The 18,639-nt window shown below is 42.3% G+C and overlaps 1 pseudogene; it reads right to left on the bottom strand.

Annotated features, from left to right (window-relative positions):
* Positions 1 to 15,707: 15,707 nt before the first annotated feature.
* Positions 15,708 to 18,367, bottom strand: LOC118916737 (protocadherin-8-like; annotated as a pseudogene).
* Between the last annotated feature and the right edge of the window lie 272 nt (positions 18,368 to 18,639).

The raw sequence follows: 18,639 nt of genomic DNA, 5'->3' as shown, positions 1-18,639 counted from the left end.
TATGATTCCATATGTACCAAATGCAACAAGAGTCAAATGTGAGTACAGGAGCCGGGGTGGGAACAGTAACTACAGGGGAGCCTGAGCAGCTCCTGGGACACTGGTCATGTTCTGCCTCCTGATCTGGGTGCTGGTTACACAGATGCATTCAGTTGTGACAACTCATTGCAATGTATGCTTATTATGTGGGTATTTTGCTGTATGCATATAATACTTGGATAAAGTTTCTTTTTTAAGGAAGAGAAATAAAAATTTTTCAGATAAATTTAATACAGAGACTTCATAGCAAGCAAGTCCAGAGTAAATGCACTATTGTGACCTCTTTGGGCAGAAGTAAATGATCCCAGATGGAAGCATGGAAATGAAAGAAAGTATGACAAATAACGTAAGTTAAATAGGTATGTCAAACTAAATAAATATTGACTATATAAAATAATAAGGATATTGTGAAATATAAAGTATACGTAGAATAAATGCACATGACAATAGCACAAAAGATAAAAACTGGGACCAGTGCAAACTGTTCTACATTCTTACATTTTCCAGGAAATGGAAAAAAAGTACTAATTAATAGTAGATTCTTATAAATCTAGTAGGATAAACAATAAAAAATAATAATAATTTATAACCAAAGGCAAAGTAAGAGGAAAACAGAATAGTAATAAATAAAAAGTTGATTAGTTCAAAAGAAGACATAAACAAAAAAAGAACAAAGAAAATAAGTAGTAAAATAGTAAATAAACTAGCAATTTCATAAGTACCAATGAAATAATCTAAGACTAAAATTGCAAGGATAGATTTTTCAAAAAAAACAACTGTGCTGCATGTAATAGACATCCTTCTGATACACAGACACAAAAATATTGAAAATAAAAAAATGAAACAGATATGCCCTTCAAACACTAAATAAATGAAAACTGCATGCCATGCTATCAGGCAATGTAAGTTTTTAAGAAATAGCAACAGTGTAACATTACTGAACTATACACTAAAAAATGGTTAAGAATGTAAGTCTTATGATACATACTTTTAATCACAGTTAAAATTTTTTTAATTAAAAAAAGCATTGCTGAGATAAACTAGGATTTCAAAATGATAAATATAATCAATCCACAAGGAAGATAAAACAATTCTAAGTTTGCATTTATACAGCATAGCCTCAAAATACATAAAACAAAAATTGAAAGAATAGGAGAAGTAGACAAAACATCTTTATGATTGATATAATTGAGATTCATAATTCTGCCTCTTATAATGTTCTCCCTATGTTGGCCTCTGGAATAAACCCACAGCCTAGATCTGTAAAAGCAAGTCCTTGGGAGGGCACAGTAATTAATTTCAGGCATGCAGATCAATAATGGCTTGGGTTGATCTACAGATATTTTTTAGGATATCCAGAAGAGTGCCCAGCCTGCGTATCCATCAGATAATCAAAATCCCCTAGAAGGAGAAAAGTAAATGTTAAAATGAATCACATCCAGCTTGCCAGGGAAACTATTGACATATAAGCCTATGTTTTTTTGACACAACTGGCTATGATTCAAAAGGATAGCCTTAGTCACTGGAGGCATACTGCGATTAGTGATTATGTGTGAAGAACTGCTTAGTGGCTCACAGTTTATGTGTATCAGTGTTTAGTGATGTATGTGTGAAACACTTTGTTTAATGGTGCATGGTACATTTGCTACTGTGTTCATTGATATTGGTTTGAAACACTACCAGATCCAAAGTGGCTTTACCAGAAAGGCAGAAAGGTGTGATGAAAAACTTTTGGGCCTTCAAATGAAACACAAACTCACCATAGTTACAAGCTGCTGTGGATTCAGGCATCTGAACAGATCACCAAGGACAGAGTAGATGGCTACAGGAGAGATCCCTTCTGACTGACAACAGGGCCACCCACTGTCCCCAAGCTCAGCTGTCTCCACCCGCTCAAGGCATAGCAGGTGCTTAGCAAAAGGAAAGCTCTGTAAAGGGGGTTCCTGAGTCCACTCAATGTAGACAAACTTCACAGCTGATAGAACATGCATTTTATGGTCTCATTAAGTAATCTTAGTAATGAAAATTACTTATCCTCAGTCTATAAAACATTTTTTTCATTAAATCTCTTGTTTGGTTGGCTTTAGACACCATAGATTCTAAGTAGGATAACTGGTTTTAAAAACAACAAAACTCATGGCATTAAACTGGATTCTTTTACTTTTCTGTATATTTATGGTTAAATGAAGTCTATAAATGTGACTCTCATAGTCAATAATCTTGAAGTTTTTAAAATACAAACTTGGATATTTAGCTCAATCATTTTCTAGGTGTTATTTTAACCTTTCTGAGGGAATATGGGCAATTGTTTGCACTGTATTATAATCATAGTGGTGTGAGAATCCAGAAAAAAAAATAGTAGCCTTAAGGAAGGAAGTCCATATTAGGAGCAGAGAGGAAGGTTCTCATACCTATGCCCTATCCCAGTTCACTCCCAGTATCTAGAAAAAGTATTAGTAGAAACTGCATCTCCAAACTTAGTTCTGGCTGCTTATTTTACATGACCACTTTTCTAAAATGCCAGTTTGGTCAAATTGCAAAACAAGTCAAACTTCTATGCTTGACTTGCCGCACTCTCCTATTCTAGTTCTAATACCAGAAAAGTGCTAATGAGTAGAAAAAAATGAACAATATTCAGGTGGCCAAAAGAGAGAGAGATTAGTTAAAAATTCAGATAATCCTCAAAGTTGAAGTAAGTCCCAGAGAGAATGAATGTAAATTATATATACACTGAGTTGTGTGAAGACTGGAACAATAACATGTATGTATAAACAAGGGTACACTACCATTGAAGGTGTTATAAAGCTGCTCAGGTGCATAATGCACTATCTTAACATTAGTTATTGTGCACTGAGCATTTTCAAAATACATTTTCATCATTCCTTAGCTTATACAGGTATTGTTACCTCTAGGGTAACAAACTAAGTCAAATATCATTACTATAACCAGAGAGAGGAAGGCAAAAGAAAGTTAAATACCTTAGGTGCTTTTTATTTTTAAAAGTAGTTTTCTTTTACCTGAGAAAGCTGGTGGTTTATGGATTACGGACGAGGAGAATAGGATTAAAGTCACCTCAAAAAATCATTGAATTACAAGCATAACCCCTGATCAGGCTGCTAACTATTTTCCAGTGTTTTATGTAAAACTCAAAATTGAATTTGCCAAGAGACATGGAAAATTAAATTCCCTTGAGAAAGTTGCAAGAGCCTACATTTTGCTACAGGAGAAATAGAACATTAATGGAAGTTGCACAATATCTGCCTTTTTAAATCAAAATCTCAACAGGGCCCTGAATGTAGCATGCCTCAAAGGATGCACCACAGAGAGAGGAAGAAAAGCTCCCCTTTGTGCAATACCTGCCATGTCTATTAGGAGCATGCATGATGTATAAGGGATGCTCAGCCAGAGAGCAGATCACATCTTTGAGTGGTTGAACAAGCATTTAGATTTTTCATAAGCTCAAGATGATTTGAGCAAAGAAACTGCCCAAATGGGTTTTTAATTCTTTTGATTTCTAGACCTGTAGACTTAATAAAATGAAGAAGTAACAAGCTAGAGAAAAAGCAGTAAGAAAGGGGGAACTCAAAAGATGTGGACTGGCATTGATGCTCCACCTCTCACTAGTTCTGCAACTTGCATAAGGAATATAACATCAATTTTCTTATGTATAGAAGAAAGATAACGATGTTACCTACTTTGCAGGATTCTAAGTATCATCACACACATGAAGAGCTAGACTGATACTAGTTATTACTACACCATTATACCTGATGTAGCTATATAAATTAGGAAACTCTGACACACTCAGTTCAGGAATCAGGGTGGCATGTTGTCTGGGGAAAGACCAACAGGCCATTCCCTAGGAGGCTTCAGAGACTTTCATTACTATGTCATGTGATACAGGGTTCAGCTCTCAGGTGGGCAGACTCAGATCCCTGATATTTCAGCACTATGAAGACTTCTGAATAGCAGAGTCACTTTAAGCAATCTCATGTTAAAAAACCAAAAATCACAATTTAAGTAATTTACAATGAAAATTCTAATTTGCACAGGAACAGGGTGCATGTTTTGATATGTCTAGACCATTTTCTCCCTGAACACAGACCTACATGGAAAACCAAGTCACAGACAGGAGGAGGAAGGTTGCTTGGGAACCAGGACTCAGGTAAGCAGGCAGTTGGCACATTTCAGGTGTCCATTTCTCTAAAAGCCCTCAGGTGTATTCTGGCCTCAGGGCTATGGTGGGCGGGACTGCCTCCTGGAATCACAGTTTGGGCTTATTGTCTCTGCAGGTGACCCATCTCCATGTTAGGGATGGCAGACCACAGAGCCTGGGGCAGGGAGTGCAAACAGGAAACTGGCAGGATACAGAACTGAAAAATAAGCATGAACTACAGCATATGTCTTTTATAAAAAGTGTCTAACAAAATATTTATGAATGCGAGTGCCTTCTGGGCCTTAAGGGGGAAAAGTTCTGAAGGTTTTCCTGGTTTCAGGTCAGAAGGAAAATGCTTTTCAGATTGCATCCTTTCTGGAAGAACTCTCTTCCATTATTTAGAAATGCCTCACTGTTGTTCATCTCCCCAGCTACACTGTCCTGAGCTAGAAGCTGATCATTTACCATTTAATTGCTTCCTGCCTCTTGCAGGGTGTTATAACAGCACCATGGGCTAACGGGAACACAGAGAGTAACAAAGCAGGTGGCCTCCAGCCTCAATGAAAGGGCACGTACGCATTCACCAAAGCAGGTGAGAGTGGGATGCCGAGATGTTGAGGATTTTCCAAAGAATTATTGATCTGAAGAACCAGTGCACTTACTATTACTAGACTCTGATTTTCCCATGTAAATATCCTCAAGTGCCTGTCAAGTTCACTGCTGGGCTGAAATAAAGCCTGTAAGACAAAATGACCAACTGGTCAAACTTTACAAGGACTATTTTTTAAAATGTTTCCTCTAAAGGGTCTTTTTTAAATCAGAGGCTCAAAAATACTGTAGTACCCAGGAGACTTTAACTATTACTATTTGCCTATTTGAAATGTTAGTGTAAAAAAAATTGCCAACCAAAAGAGAGGAAAATATGTTAATTGTGCCAAACACAGAGAAATAGGGAAAAATTTAGGAATATTTGTAATAAGAAACCACATCCATTTTAACAAAGGGGAAAATGAAAAATGTTTCTGATGGTAGCAATACATATTTATGAAGTGATGACTGTGCAAAGCATTGCTCTAAGCATTTCATGCACACTTTCATTTAGCTATCACAAAATCCCTATGAAGTAAGTACTCTTATCCCATTTTAGGTGCAGAAATGAAAAATACAGAGGTTATGGTATTTCTTTTAAAAGGACACCATCTTCACTGTTACTTCAGCTGCTCTTTACATAAATAGCACTATTCCAGCACACTGCAAGACTACACATTCTGTGTTATGCCAGGTCAGAAGGCATCACAACTTGTCAAGCCATATACAAACCCTGTATGGCCAACGTGGCATGGATGGCTCTTTAGGAAATCCAGTCGCACTGTGATGCACAGGTCGAGTCGTTCCTCTAAAATGTAATGTTGCACTGTCATGAGTTCAAGAAAGCTTGAGAGAATTCAGTTAGTCTGTAAAGTCAGCTTTAGCCCAGTCTTCCACCACCACCTGACAAAAGGGCTCCTCTGTATGATATCCAACAATAAGAATCAATGGAGATTAAATGAAGATGAGTAAAAGCTGAAAGAGGGTGACAGAACAGGCAGCTGACTGGGGTTTTTCCTTTCACTAACAGCTAAGTATTCCATCTTCCTCCAGCAAGTGAAATGACTAGCCCACACCTAATTAAGCGGCACAGTGACTGTGCTCTGCTACCTATAAAGAATGACAGACGTAACTCAATGACCGCCTCACCAGTAGTAAGTCACAGAAATCAATAGCTGACATTTACTCGATGAAATACAAAGTAAGACAGCTAGCTTCACTTTTTATTCATCAAACACAGTCAATTCCTGTGCACGTGTAGACTATGGAAACTGGTTTTAAATTGATTTGTTTCTTCCTTAGCTCGTTACAGTGTACAAGTAAATGAATAATCAATTGCTAACTCTACTCTTACTGTATACATTTCAATGAGCAAAACAAGTCTGTCAAAGATATTATTATTGTCTTTTCCAAAAGAAGCTACTAAGCATTCCACAAAAATTACAATAGAACAGCTATTTCATGATAATGTAAAAGACTGTCTAATTTGTTGAACAAATATAAAACTTCCCCTGCTATTATTAGTTAAGCTTATAGGAAGTTCTCAATTAATCAAGAATCTGCTTAGAATAATAGAGCTTGGCACAGTGTCTAGCACACAGAGAGCTCTCCATCAGTGCTGGCTGTTAATGACGTGGTGGGTGGTAGGCAATGGGTAATAGTAGACTTGGAAAATAGGAGGTTTAAATCCTAGATCCATCATCCTTTGACCCAACAATTCTACTCCTGGATATAAGGCCAACAGAAATTAGTGTTTATGTCTACCAAAAGCCAAAAAACTTGAAACCTCCCTAATAGTAACTATAGAATGGATTAATAAATTGTGGCAAATTCGTAATTGAAACACTACATAGCAGTGAGAAAGAATGAACTACTGGCACACAGCATGGGTGACACTCATAGACATAATGATGAGCCAGGAACCAAAGAGGGTATACTCTACAATTCTGTTTACATAAAGTTCAAATACAGGTAAAAGTAATAGGTGGGGAAAGAGCTTTGAATAGTGGTTACACTGGGAAGAATTGTTGCCTAGGAAGGTGCATGAAGAAGCCTTCTATGGAAATGGATATGTCCTATACCTGGATCTGGGTAGTGGTTACATGAGTGTATACATGTAAAATTTCATCAGCTGTAAACCTAAAATTCATGCACTTTAATGTTATTATCAGAATTCCTTAGCTTACTGTTTGACCTCAAATTATCTTCTCTAACCTCCATTTCCTCATCTATAAAACAGAGATGATAATATAACTACCTCCTAGGATGGCAAGGAGGTGTAAATACAATAATTCATGTACAGCATTTAACACAGAGTCTTGTGTACAATGAGAGTTTGATAAATGTTGCCCATTATTATTTCTTACTGAGAAAGCAGTCATAAACAGGCAGGATTCAGGAGATACAAATTACTTTAGGAATCATAATTAAGGTAGAAAGATCACAAATACTTGTGAACCTGGTTTTAAGAAAAACAAATACATCTAATCCTATGTTTATAAGTTTGAGAAGTTTTAGATCCTTGGCTTTTAAATAATGTTTCCCACAGAATTCATTTACATAACAAAGTACTCTTAATGAAGTTGAAATATTATTCAGTGTAACCCAAAAGACAGACATGCATTTTACTTTTCAGTTATGTCTCATGTAAAGCTAGGTATTAAATTCATATTTGCTGCAGTCTCTCTGAGGCCTAGACCACCCATTCTGGAAAGCTGACACGTGGAACAGCATACAGATTCTGAAACCAAGACAGGACCTGGAAACCAATCTCTATGGCAGTGATTTTCTGTGAGATGCCAGAGACAAAGGAGTTAAAAATACTACCAGCTTCTTGCCTGAGGATGGCTAAAGAATTAATTACTGGTCTTGCAAACAGCTAAATTATTTCTTGGGAGAGTTTAGGAGTAAGAGTAGGTTGGTTTCATCATGACTATTACTACAAAATCTCTAAGGTTATAGGACTACAAACAAAGATGTGTCCATTAAAAGTGTGATAATGAAAATTGTTTTACACTTGTTCTGTTGTTCTGTCCAATATCATAGCCACTAGCCATATGCAGCTATTGAGCCAACTGAAATGTGGCTCATGTGACCAAGGAACTTAATTTTTTATTGTACTGAATTTTAATTAATTTAAATCTAAGTGGCCACATGTGGCTAGTGGCTATTGTAGCATGCAGACAAGCCTTGCGTGTCAGATCTTGATGAGCCCAGACTCTTCCAGTTGAGGGGACATAAGTGTCCTGCACTTGTTCATTTCTTCCCACAGTCTGAGCCAGTCTTAAAGAAACAAGACACAATCCAGATGCTTCTACTCCACAACCCAGGTGTGCTGCCCCTGGACCTTGTCAGCCACAAATGAAGTCCAGCTGCTCATGCAGCCAACAAGCCACTGCTTTTCTGGGTCCAACCCCTCCCTTTGCCTCTGGTCTTCTGCCTCAGTTTCCACCCGGTCTCCCATGGAACTCCCAGCTAGGAGTCCTGCTGGGAACTCTAACCCAGATGACGGAGGCCTTAAGACTTCTTCTAGTTCTTGCCACCGCAGCTCCCTGCAGCCCCGCCTCTGAACGGGCTGAGGGCCCAGAAGCACGACTTCACCAGCTGCCTCAATTTGATTTTCACCCATTGTCAGAATCTGCCACTGCTATACCCATTAAACACCTACCAACCATCTCAGATGTCAGGGTAGAGAAGCAATTCAGGTTCTCCCAGCCACTTCTGCCTGTCCTCAGCTTCCTCTTTCTCCCCACTGGGCCTGTGGCTACAGTTGGGGTCCAGATTCTGAATCCAGAGTAAAGTTATTCAAAATTAAATTATTTCCCAGTATAATTGCAAACACTCAAATGTCAGTGAATGACTAGATTGAATACTTTATTTACATTTATAAATAAAAGTTGGCTATAAAATACTTATTATATATTTGTGGCAATAAAGACCACAACTAAGACTCTGGTAAAATATCCTGGATTATATAAAATCATCATGTGCTCTGACATTGACTGTTGACATAATTTAAGGAAATGTCTGTCAAAACTAGGACACTTGTGTATGCAACTTGGCTTATAAATACTTGACAGAAACATAAATGCGTATATTCCCAAAACATAACTGTCTATTGGAGTTGCAGCATTTCAGAATGAAGTGGCTGTTTCTGAGGTATGTGAAGGTGATCCATCCACTGAAGGATGATTTAATTCATCATCCTGTCTGAGAATGGGAGGAAGGAGCCTTGCTGGCCTACAGTTTTGAACTCTGTCATATAGAGTTGGCAGCCTTTCACTTTGAGATTCACGGACTTGAAAATAACATCCTTTGAGTTCTGAGTGTTCTGGTTGGAAATTCATATTTCTCAGCTGGGAAACATGAGGGTAAAGGGTATTTGAAAAATATGCAATCCTGTGTCTATTTTCATGTGATGAAATATTTTTGCTGGTTTGAGATTCCTGGATTAATCTTTCAGGATCCTGAAATGTTTTTCATTCTGAATGATCTGAAGCAACTTCAAAATAAAGTGGGAGTTTAAAATATAAAAAATTAGAACACTATGTGGCAATATACTTAAAATGCAAACAACATTCAGTTGCTGAGGGACTGGTTTTCTAGTTTGTTTTTTTCTCCTTCCTCTGGATTTTCTGTCAATGACTTATACCTCCACCTGCTGGTGCATGGAGGAAATGAAATGGAAATAAAATTCAAGCAAGCAAATTAATTTGTTGGAACCTCTGACATCTGAGGTTTGGTGGGAGGAATGGTTAAAAATCACCACCTGAAATGAAGTTTCTGCGGATTCTTAGTCTGTTTATGAATCCATTCATTCTCTGTTAACTATTAAAAGATACAAAAATAATAAAAATACCTTCATTAAACTTATCAGCTGCCAACATCTAATTCAGTTTTGCCATCACCCGTGTGTCATCCTTTCAATAATCCCACTTACAGGTTACAAGAAAATGATGCAGAAAATACAAACCAAATCATAAATCAGACCATCTCATTTAAAATCAAAGAGAGAAACATCCTCAGGAATGTAAATCAGTTCTAAAACTTTAGAAGATCCGTAAAACAAGCATTTAAAAACCTACTGAAAATACACTATAGGAGAACATTGAAAGAATGGCCTCCAGAGCCAGATTTCCAGAATTGGAAACCAGGCTCTGCCCCTTACAACTGCGTGGTCTGGATCAAAGTATTCCAGTGACTCTTTGCTTCAGTTTCCCCAATATGTGAAATTGGGTTAAATAATAGTACTTCTTTAATAACATTACTATGAAGATTAAGTGAGTCCATATTTGTGAAGCAACTAGAACAGTCCCTGGTATACAGTAAGGGCTGTAAATGTTTAATAAATAAAATGTTGCTGTTAAATATAGGTAAGAGGAAACGCTGTGATTGTTATTCCCAAGAAACTATATCCGCTCAGATTGAATACCTTGCCTTGACCACATTATTGCTTGCCAAATTAGCACCTTGAGCTATCAATAGATTCAACCTATTATTATTACAAAGAGGAAACTGAGGCATTAAGACAAGAATAAACTGGCAATCCCCCAGAGAATAAACAGTGGGAGTTCCAGAAATTTGATTTTTTTAAAGGATAATTTAACATTAAATGAACTGCACAGAAAAATGAACTCATGGGACTACATCAAACTAAAAAGTTTCTGTACGGCAATGGACACCATCAACAGAACAAAAAGGCATCCTACAGTACGGGAGAATATATTTGTGAATGACATATTCACCAAGGGGTTAACATCCAAAATATATAAAGAACTCACTCGCCTCAACACCCAAAAAGCAAATAACCCAATTAACAAATGGGCAGAGGATATGAAGAGACAGTTCTCCAAAGAAGAAATTCAGATGGCCAACAGACACATGAAAAGATGCTCCACATCACTAATCATCAGGGAAATGCAAATTAAAACCACAATGAGATATCACCTCACACCAGTAAGGATGGCCAGCATCGAAAAGACTAAGAACAACAAATGCTGGTGAGGATGCGGAGAAAGGGGAACCCTCCTACACTGCTGGTGGGAATGTAAACTAGTTTAACAATTGTGGAAAGCAACATGGAGGTTCTTCAAAAAACTAAAAATAGAAATACCATTTGACCCAGGAATCCCACTCCTTGGAATATACCCAAAGAATACAACTTCTCAGATTCAAAAAAACATATGTACCCCTATGTTTATTGCAGCACTATTTACAATAGCCAAGAAATGGAAGCAACCTCAGTGTCCATCAGTAGATGAATGGATAAAGAAGATGTGGTACATATACACAATGGAATATTATTCAGCCATAAGAAATAAACAAATCCTACCATTTGCAACAACATGGATGGGGCTAGAGGGTATTATGCTCAGTGAAATAAGCCAGGCGGAGAAAGACAAGTACCAAATGATTTCACTTATCTGTGGAGTATAAGAACAAAGCAGAACTGAAGGAACAAAACAGCAGCAGACTCAGAGACTCCAAGAATGAACTAGTGGTTATCAAAGGGGAGGGGTGTGGGAGGGTGGGTGGGGAGGGAGGGAGAAGGGGACTGAGGGGTATTATGCTTAGTACACATGGTGTGGGGGATCACGGGGAGAACAGTGTAGCCCAGAGAAGGCACATAGCGGATCTGTGGCATCTTACTGCCCTGATGGACAGTGACTGCATTGGGGTGTGGGTGGGGACTTGATAATATGGGTAAATGTAGTAACCACATTGTTTTTTCATGCGAAACCTTCATAAGAGTGTATATTAATAATACCTTAATAAAAAAAATTTTTTAATGAACTGCGCAGATAAATTTACTGAAGAGTCTTCAAGTTTTAAGATTACACCAACATTTTCCAGAATGTAAAGCAGCACAATGCAACTTCTAAGAAAATACAAACAATTTTACCCTAATATAAAATGCAATATGATCATAAGAAATAGTCATACAGCTGCAACGTATATGCTGGTTAGATTACACCTTTTATTCATCCATTCAGTAATTTTATTTTAGTATATATTTGATGTTAATTCAATAGGGAAAAAATAACAAACAAATACATAAAATAATGTTGGGCACTGGTAAATGATATGAAGGAAAATAAAGCAGGTGGAGAATGACAGTGGGGAAAGACAATTTGAGATATGGAAGATCTCTTTGAGAAGACAGGTGTCTGAGCAAAGGCCTAAATGAAGGCAAGAAGCAAACAATATGGATATCTGGAGAAAGAGCTTGCCAAGCAGAGGGAACGCCAAGACCCTGAGGTGTGAGGGGGATATATGCTTGGTTTATTCAAACACAACATATTAGCCAATACAATGATCTAAATTATCAAGGGGAAGAGTGATAAGAAATCATCTGGGAGAAGCAGGAACGGGCCAGATAATAATGTAGGACTTTATGGGCCATTTCTAGCTTGTTTACAAACATGGCCCCCAAATTCTTTAAAAAGTTCTCCAGTGTAGAAGTAGAGTCTTTGTCCCCTATCTTTGAATCTAGGTGGGTTTTAAGACCTGTTTGGGCCAGTAGAATATGCTGGTAATGACTGTGTCATTTCTGTGGCTACCATAAAAGAGAATGTGACTTCTGTCTTATTTGGTGGAACATTCATGTCGGCAAACCTGAGCTTCCATGTGACTTTCCTGAGCCTGCGATGCTGAGAGAAAAATCAAGCCACATGTAAAGGGCACATGTAGCCTCCTTCCCACTCCCAAGTCAGCAATCTGAGACTTCGAGTTATCCTAGTCTCCAAGCCAGATACGTGACTAAGCTTTCGAGTTCCAGCCCCCAGCCATCACTTCTTTTCAGCTAAGGCCTCAGACACTTTGGAGCAGAAACAAGGCATCCTTGTTACATCCTGTCCAAGCTGACCCACAGAGTCCATGAGCATAATAAAATAGTTGTTTTAAGCTGCTACATGTTGGGTAACATTCTGTTACACAGCAGTAGTAACTGGGACATCATGATAAGGATACTCCATCTCATCTGAAGTGAGAAATCATTGGAGAGTTGAGTAACGTAGTCTGATTTGGAAAACAGACTGCACCAGGGCAAGTGTGGAAGCCGAGAAGCCAGTTCTGGGGCTCTTGCTGTTGTCCAAGGAAGAGATCACAGTGCCTGGGGTGGAGTGGCAGCAGTGAAGGTAGTGAGAAGAGCACCAACTGGGAATATATTTTCGAAGTAAATTCAGTAGGGTTTGCTAATAGATGGGAAACAATGTGAGTCAAGTCGCAAATCAAGAATGACACAGAGGATTTTGACCAGAGCAAGCAACTAAGTGAATAGAGGGCTCACTAAGGTACAGACATTAGTGGAGGAACTAATTAATTGGGGAATAGAAATCAACAGTTCAGTTTTGAATGTGTAGCTTGTCTACTTGACATCGAAATAGAGATGTTGAGTAGGCAATTGGAAATATAATTTGGAGCTCAAGGAGAGAGGCTGATTCTGTAGTATTGTATTCAACTCTAAGTGTGTCATTTTAGGAAAGATATTTATAAATCAGAGAATATTCAGAAGAAGGAGCAGGAGACAAATGCTTATAGAAATCACATCATTAAAAGAAAAAGTTGAAGGAATTAAACATGTATTGGGCAAAACTACCCGTTATGGTGAAGAGGCACTTGAATCAGTAGGACATACGATTAGGACTTACCTTTGAGAGTAAGATGTCTTCTTTGAAGGACTAACTGTAGTGTAGTACTAACTTTCACAGAAACAAACACAAAGTCCATAATTGACTATGCCTTTTTGCACAGGAACTACTAGGGAACCAGACACCACCACAGACATTTGGCGCTAAAGCCAACCCCCTGACACTATGGGAAATCAATTGAATAGCATGAGGCTGTTTTGGTCCAAGAGTCTCTAAACAAAGCTAAACCAAACAAAACCACATATTCCTATGTTCCCAGCAAATGGCATCTTGGCCTACAAGAAATTTATCTGTTCATATGCTTTCCCCTTTTAGAATCCCCACATATGAGAAGTTATCCTTAATGTTTGTGGCACAAAATTATTTTAGCATTAATAGCCACAATATTCTAGGGGTTTTTGGTGTTTTAATTTTTTTGCATGAATACAGGTAGCTTAGTAAGGTGGTTTAAAAGCAGGCAATCCAGAACCAGAATACCTGGGCGAAGATATTAACTCCAACACTCAGGTACATTACTTAAACTCTGTGTGTCACGGTTTCCTACCTCATTGGATTTATTACAGAGAATAAATAAATCAATAAGTGTAAAGTATTTAAAATGAATAGAAGCAGCTGAATAAGAAGTGGCAATAAAAAAAATGTTAGTTCTGTTCAGCAGCACTTAGCATACTCCAGTCCCTGAATGCACAGTTGGGACCACTTGTTCAGTTTTTTACTCATTCAGGCATACAGAATTATGATGACTTTGAGAGGAAGCGCTTCAAAGTCACAGGTTTGAACTTATCCTCTTGCTCTGCAGTAATTCGAAAAGATGCTTTCTTGAAGCCTTCTCTATTCACATCACAACTGCGGTCATTCAATTCACTGTCTCCCCCTATCTTTCACACTACATTCATCTGGATTTGAATGTGCATTGGAAGAGAAAAATTACTCTGTTATCCGTAAGAACGTGCAAAACACCAAAAACATTGCTTAGAGATAACGCATACATACTCTGAAATCACCTTAAACGTGCAGCTGATTTATCCTCTCCACACAGGAATGGGGAATGAAAAGGACCTGAGACTGAACCCTATTAAAAAGAGGGGTGAGAACAGCAGTTAATAATATTTCACCCTTAGATATCAAAACTAACAGAGCAGGCGAAACGTCACTCAGCTCAATGCTTCAGAAAGACAGCATTTAAATCCTGAGGGAGGAAGGTATTCAACTGGACCCAGAAGGAAGTTATGGGCACAAACAGCCGAAACAGACACGGGCCTACACCAATACATGACCAGCAGGCCTCCTTCTGCCCTCATCTGTGAAGAATTTTTCCTCTGAAATAAAAGATAAACAAGTCCCCCAACACTGGCCACTTGAAGTCCCAAACGTAATCAGGCGCTGAATTTTCATAAGGTTCCTGGCATGAAAGGACACTAAGAGAACTGGCGGGGCTCTATCTGTGCCCTCAGGATCCCGCTCCTCTCCTGAGGTGAGGGGCACAAGGGCACCCTGCTAGCCCCCCTGAGCCACTGAGGGAATGAATGGAAAGGAGTGGCGTTCTAAGAACATCGGTGGAAGCCCCCAGATTCAGCCCCCGACGCCCCGCGACTTGGCCCAGCCTGGCCACTCTTCACGTGGTTCCCGCTCGGGCTATGCTCACAAAACTTGGTCCTTTGCGTCCTAGCCTCGCCTGGAACAAGGGGCGGTGGCTATGGCCACCAGCAGAAGGTGGCCGGAACACCGACCCCGCTCCCTGGGTTGAGCGCGAACCCCGCTGGTCCCTCCCCGGCTCGTTCAGCGGCGGCGGAGCTGCACTAGCAGCCTTTTCCGCCAGGTGGCGCCAAGTCCGCGGGCAATGGGAGCAACGTGGCCGCGCACCGCGGGGCCGCGCACTTCAGGGCCGGGCGGCGTCCGCCCGCCCTTCGACGACTGCCGGCAGGCTTCGGGGAGGGGCGGCGCTGCAGGGACAGTTCACCGGGGGCCGGGTGTAGCCCATGAGCCCCGGGACCGCCTTCGCTACGGAGGAGGGTGCAGGTCAGCTCAGCATTGGAGCCTTTGTCCACGTCCCTTGCCTGCAGCCGCGTCACCTAGTAACCAAGGGGCGCGTCCCGCGACAGAAGCAGCTCGTCTTGAGCATAGAGAAGTGGCAGGACCAGCAGCCAAGCCGCATGGTTGTTCGGGTCCTCCAGGTGCCGCCGCACCACCACATGGCCCCGGAGCCTCTGAGAGCCGCCGTCGAGCGCCCCCCGCCTCAGCCGCCTCTCAGTCAGTTCCTAGTGGTCAAAGCGCCGTCAAGCACACAGCCCCTCAGATGCGGGTCCATGAAGTCGTAGGTGGACACAGCACCCCTGGCGCGCGGCCCACCTCAGCCTCCAGCAGCCGGTAGGTGACCTGGCCGTTGCGACCTAAGTCCGGGTCCCGGCGGTCACGGTGGCCAAGTAGGCACCGGGAGGGTTGTTCTCACGCACTGACACCTCGTAGACCGGGCGCGTGAAGAGCGGCGCGTTGTCGTTTTCGTCGCTCACGCTCACGGTGTAGGGCCGCACGGTGCGCAGCGGGGGTGCGCCGCGGTCCTCAGCCACCAGGGTCAGGTTGTACTCGGCGATGCGCTCGCGGTCCAGGGATGCGGCGGTTACCACCAGGTAACTGCCCGCGTAGGCCGGCTGCAGCCGGAAGTGCTCGTGCCCGTAGAGGGCGCAGCGCACCTGCCCGTTGGCGCCCGAGTCCCTGTCTGAGGCGTTGACCAGAGCCACCAGATTGTCGCCGGCCTCTCCGCAGCGAGACCCGCGGTGGAGACTGCAACAAGGCGACCCAGGAGGCCAGCGGGGTGATGGCGATGTCCGGGGCGTTGTCACTGACGTCGCGGATGCGCACGATGACCTTGCAGGTGGCGGCGCGGGGCCCGGGGCCGCGGTCCTGCGCCCGCACGTCCAGCTCATAGGTGTCCTGGCGCTCGTAGTCCACGGGTCCGGCCAGGGTGAGGCGTCCAGACCGCGGGTCCAGGCGGAAGAGGCGGCGCGCCTCCTGGGGGGTGCGGGCTCCGAAAGCGAACGCCACTTCGCCGTTGGGACCCTCGTCGGGGTCCGCCGCGTCCAGGTCGAGCAGCAGCGAGCCCACGGGCGCGTCCTCCGCCAGCTCCACCTCGGCCACCGCGCCCTGCGGGAAGGCCGGGCTGTGGTCATTGGCGTCCAGCACACGCACGCTGAGGGCGGTCGTGGCGGAGCGCGGCGGGCGGCCGCCGTCCTGGGCTACCAGCTCCAGGTTGTAGGCGGCCTGACTCTCGCGGTCCAGTTCCTGCAGCAGCACCAGGTCGGCGCACTGGGCGCCGTCTGCGCGGGTCTGCAGTTCCACTCGGAAGGGGCTGTGTGGCTCGGCCAACCGCACGCTCTGCAGCCTGTTGGCGCCCACGTCCTCGTCCACCGGCATCTCCAGAGGGATGCGCGTGCCCACTGCCGCGCCCTCGGACACCTCCACGGGGATCAGGGTCCGGGAAAAGTGTGGCGCATGGTCATTGACGTCCCTCGCCTGCATCTCCACGTGCATCAGCCGAACTGTTCCTGCGAGAAGCTGACCACGTCAAAGACCAGAACGCACTGCGGGGCCTGGCCGCACAGCCTCTCGCGGTCCAGGCCAGGGAGTCGACAGTCAGCTGCCCATCGCCCTGGTACACCCACAGCAGCGAGCTGTTGAACTGCTTCATCGGGTGGAACTGGCTTGGCACCTCCCGCTGGAAATTTAAAAGGATGTGGTCAGACAGAACACCAGTGATGGTGCCAGGGGCTTCTTTCTTACAGGTGAGGAAATTGACAATTTCAGTGCGAGACCCTGACACCAGCAGCATCCACAGAAATAGCAAGAACTCCAGTCCAGCTCTGTAAAGTGTCAGCAGGAAATCTGAGCCTCCAGCAGACACGTCTATTTTCTTTAAAGAGAAAAAAGTCAATCAGAGGCTCAGCGCTGAGACTTTCAGCCCTCCCAAGCCCTCCTGAGGCACAGTCAGGAGATTTTTGCCCCTTTAAATATGTCTAATCACTAAGCCCTCTCTGCTGTGTAATCGCTTTTCTCTGCCCCAGGCCTAAGCAGGCCTCTCCTGAACCCTACCTCGGAGGTTACAGAGGGAAGAACATGCAAATAAGCATCCATGCGGGCAAACCGCAGTCTCCCAGCCCCTGGGTCACGTTATTCCCCTTAAAGAGCTCACAGACGGCCTGGATTGCTGGACACTGGCCAGTCCAATACAGAGGTCAGTAAGATCCCTATAGAAGTTTGCACTATGAAAATGCATCCCACTTGCCATTCCAGTGTGCTTGACTCTCGCTTTGATAGTACAAGCAGGGGATCTGCAGCCTCTTCATTCCCTCCTAAGCACATGTACTTATTCCTCAGAGACACAATTGCTCTTTACCATTTTGAAAGGAACGCATATATGCATCCTTTGCCACCAACAGTTATCCATCTACGTTGCATTATCATGTTCTGTACTGGAAGATTCTGGGGGAACAGCTTCTCCAGAGTCTAATCAGGGAAGAACTGTTTGCCAAAGTAATCATTTCTGAATAGCTTTTCCATAGCAAAGAAACTACTAATGATGAAATTTCAGCCCCTTCATCTCCTTTTATGTCAGTAGTTACTTATATGTGAGGAATCAGTGTCAGTCAGGGAGGCTTGTCAACCACAAACCACTGCAAGGGATAAGTAAGGGTAAGAAAAAGATTTAAGGAAATATATTGCAGTCAGTCTTGTTAGAAAATTGTGATAGACTAATTATTTTTAAAAAGCCCTTGGCTGAAGAAATCCATGGGTGGCCTGATAGACTGGAGGCTAAAGAAACATTAAACCATCTGTCTGAAGCACAATAAATAGTCTTATGTTAACTTCTCTTTATGCATGAAGTGTTCTAAATGCTAAACGGCCTCACATGTTAATGACGACATTGTCCCTCGTGCCATGGAGTCATTAACAGTGCAGACTGTTCTAACCAGTTATCCTGAATAAAATCGGTGAACAGGCTGAGTTATTAATATGCCAAGGCTACATGATCTGTAATGTTACTGATTCCTGCAGGGACATGTCAGTAAATGACTATTTTCTTCTTTCACTCTCACAAAGGGGTTACACTTATTTTAGTGCCAGAATCTATGAATCCAGTTCTGAAACTGAGCCACCTTTGATGAGATCATTAATTTGCAGGGGTTTTAATTTTAGTGGAACATTTGGCAATGA

The sequence above is a fragment of the Manis pentadactyla genome, chromosome 17, assembly GCF_030020395.1.
Source record: "Manis pentadactyla isolate mManPen7 chromosome 17, mManPen7.hap1, whole genome shotgun sequence".
Taxonomy (NCBI): Eukaryota; Metazoa; Chordata; class Mammalia; order Pholidota; family Manidae; genus Manis; species Manis pentadactyla.
This window is presented reverse-complemented; position numbering and strand designations above follow the sequence as displayed.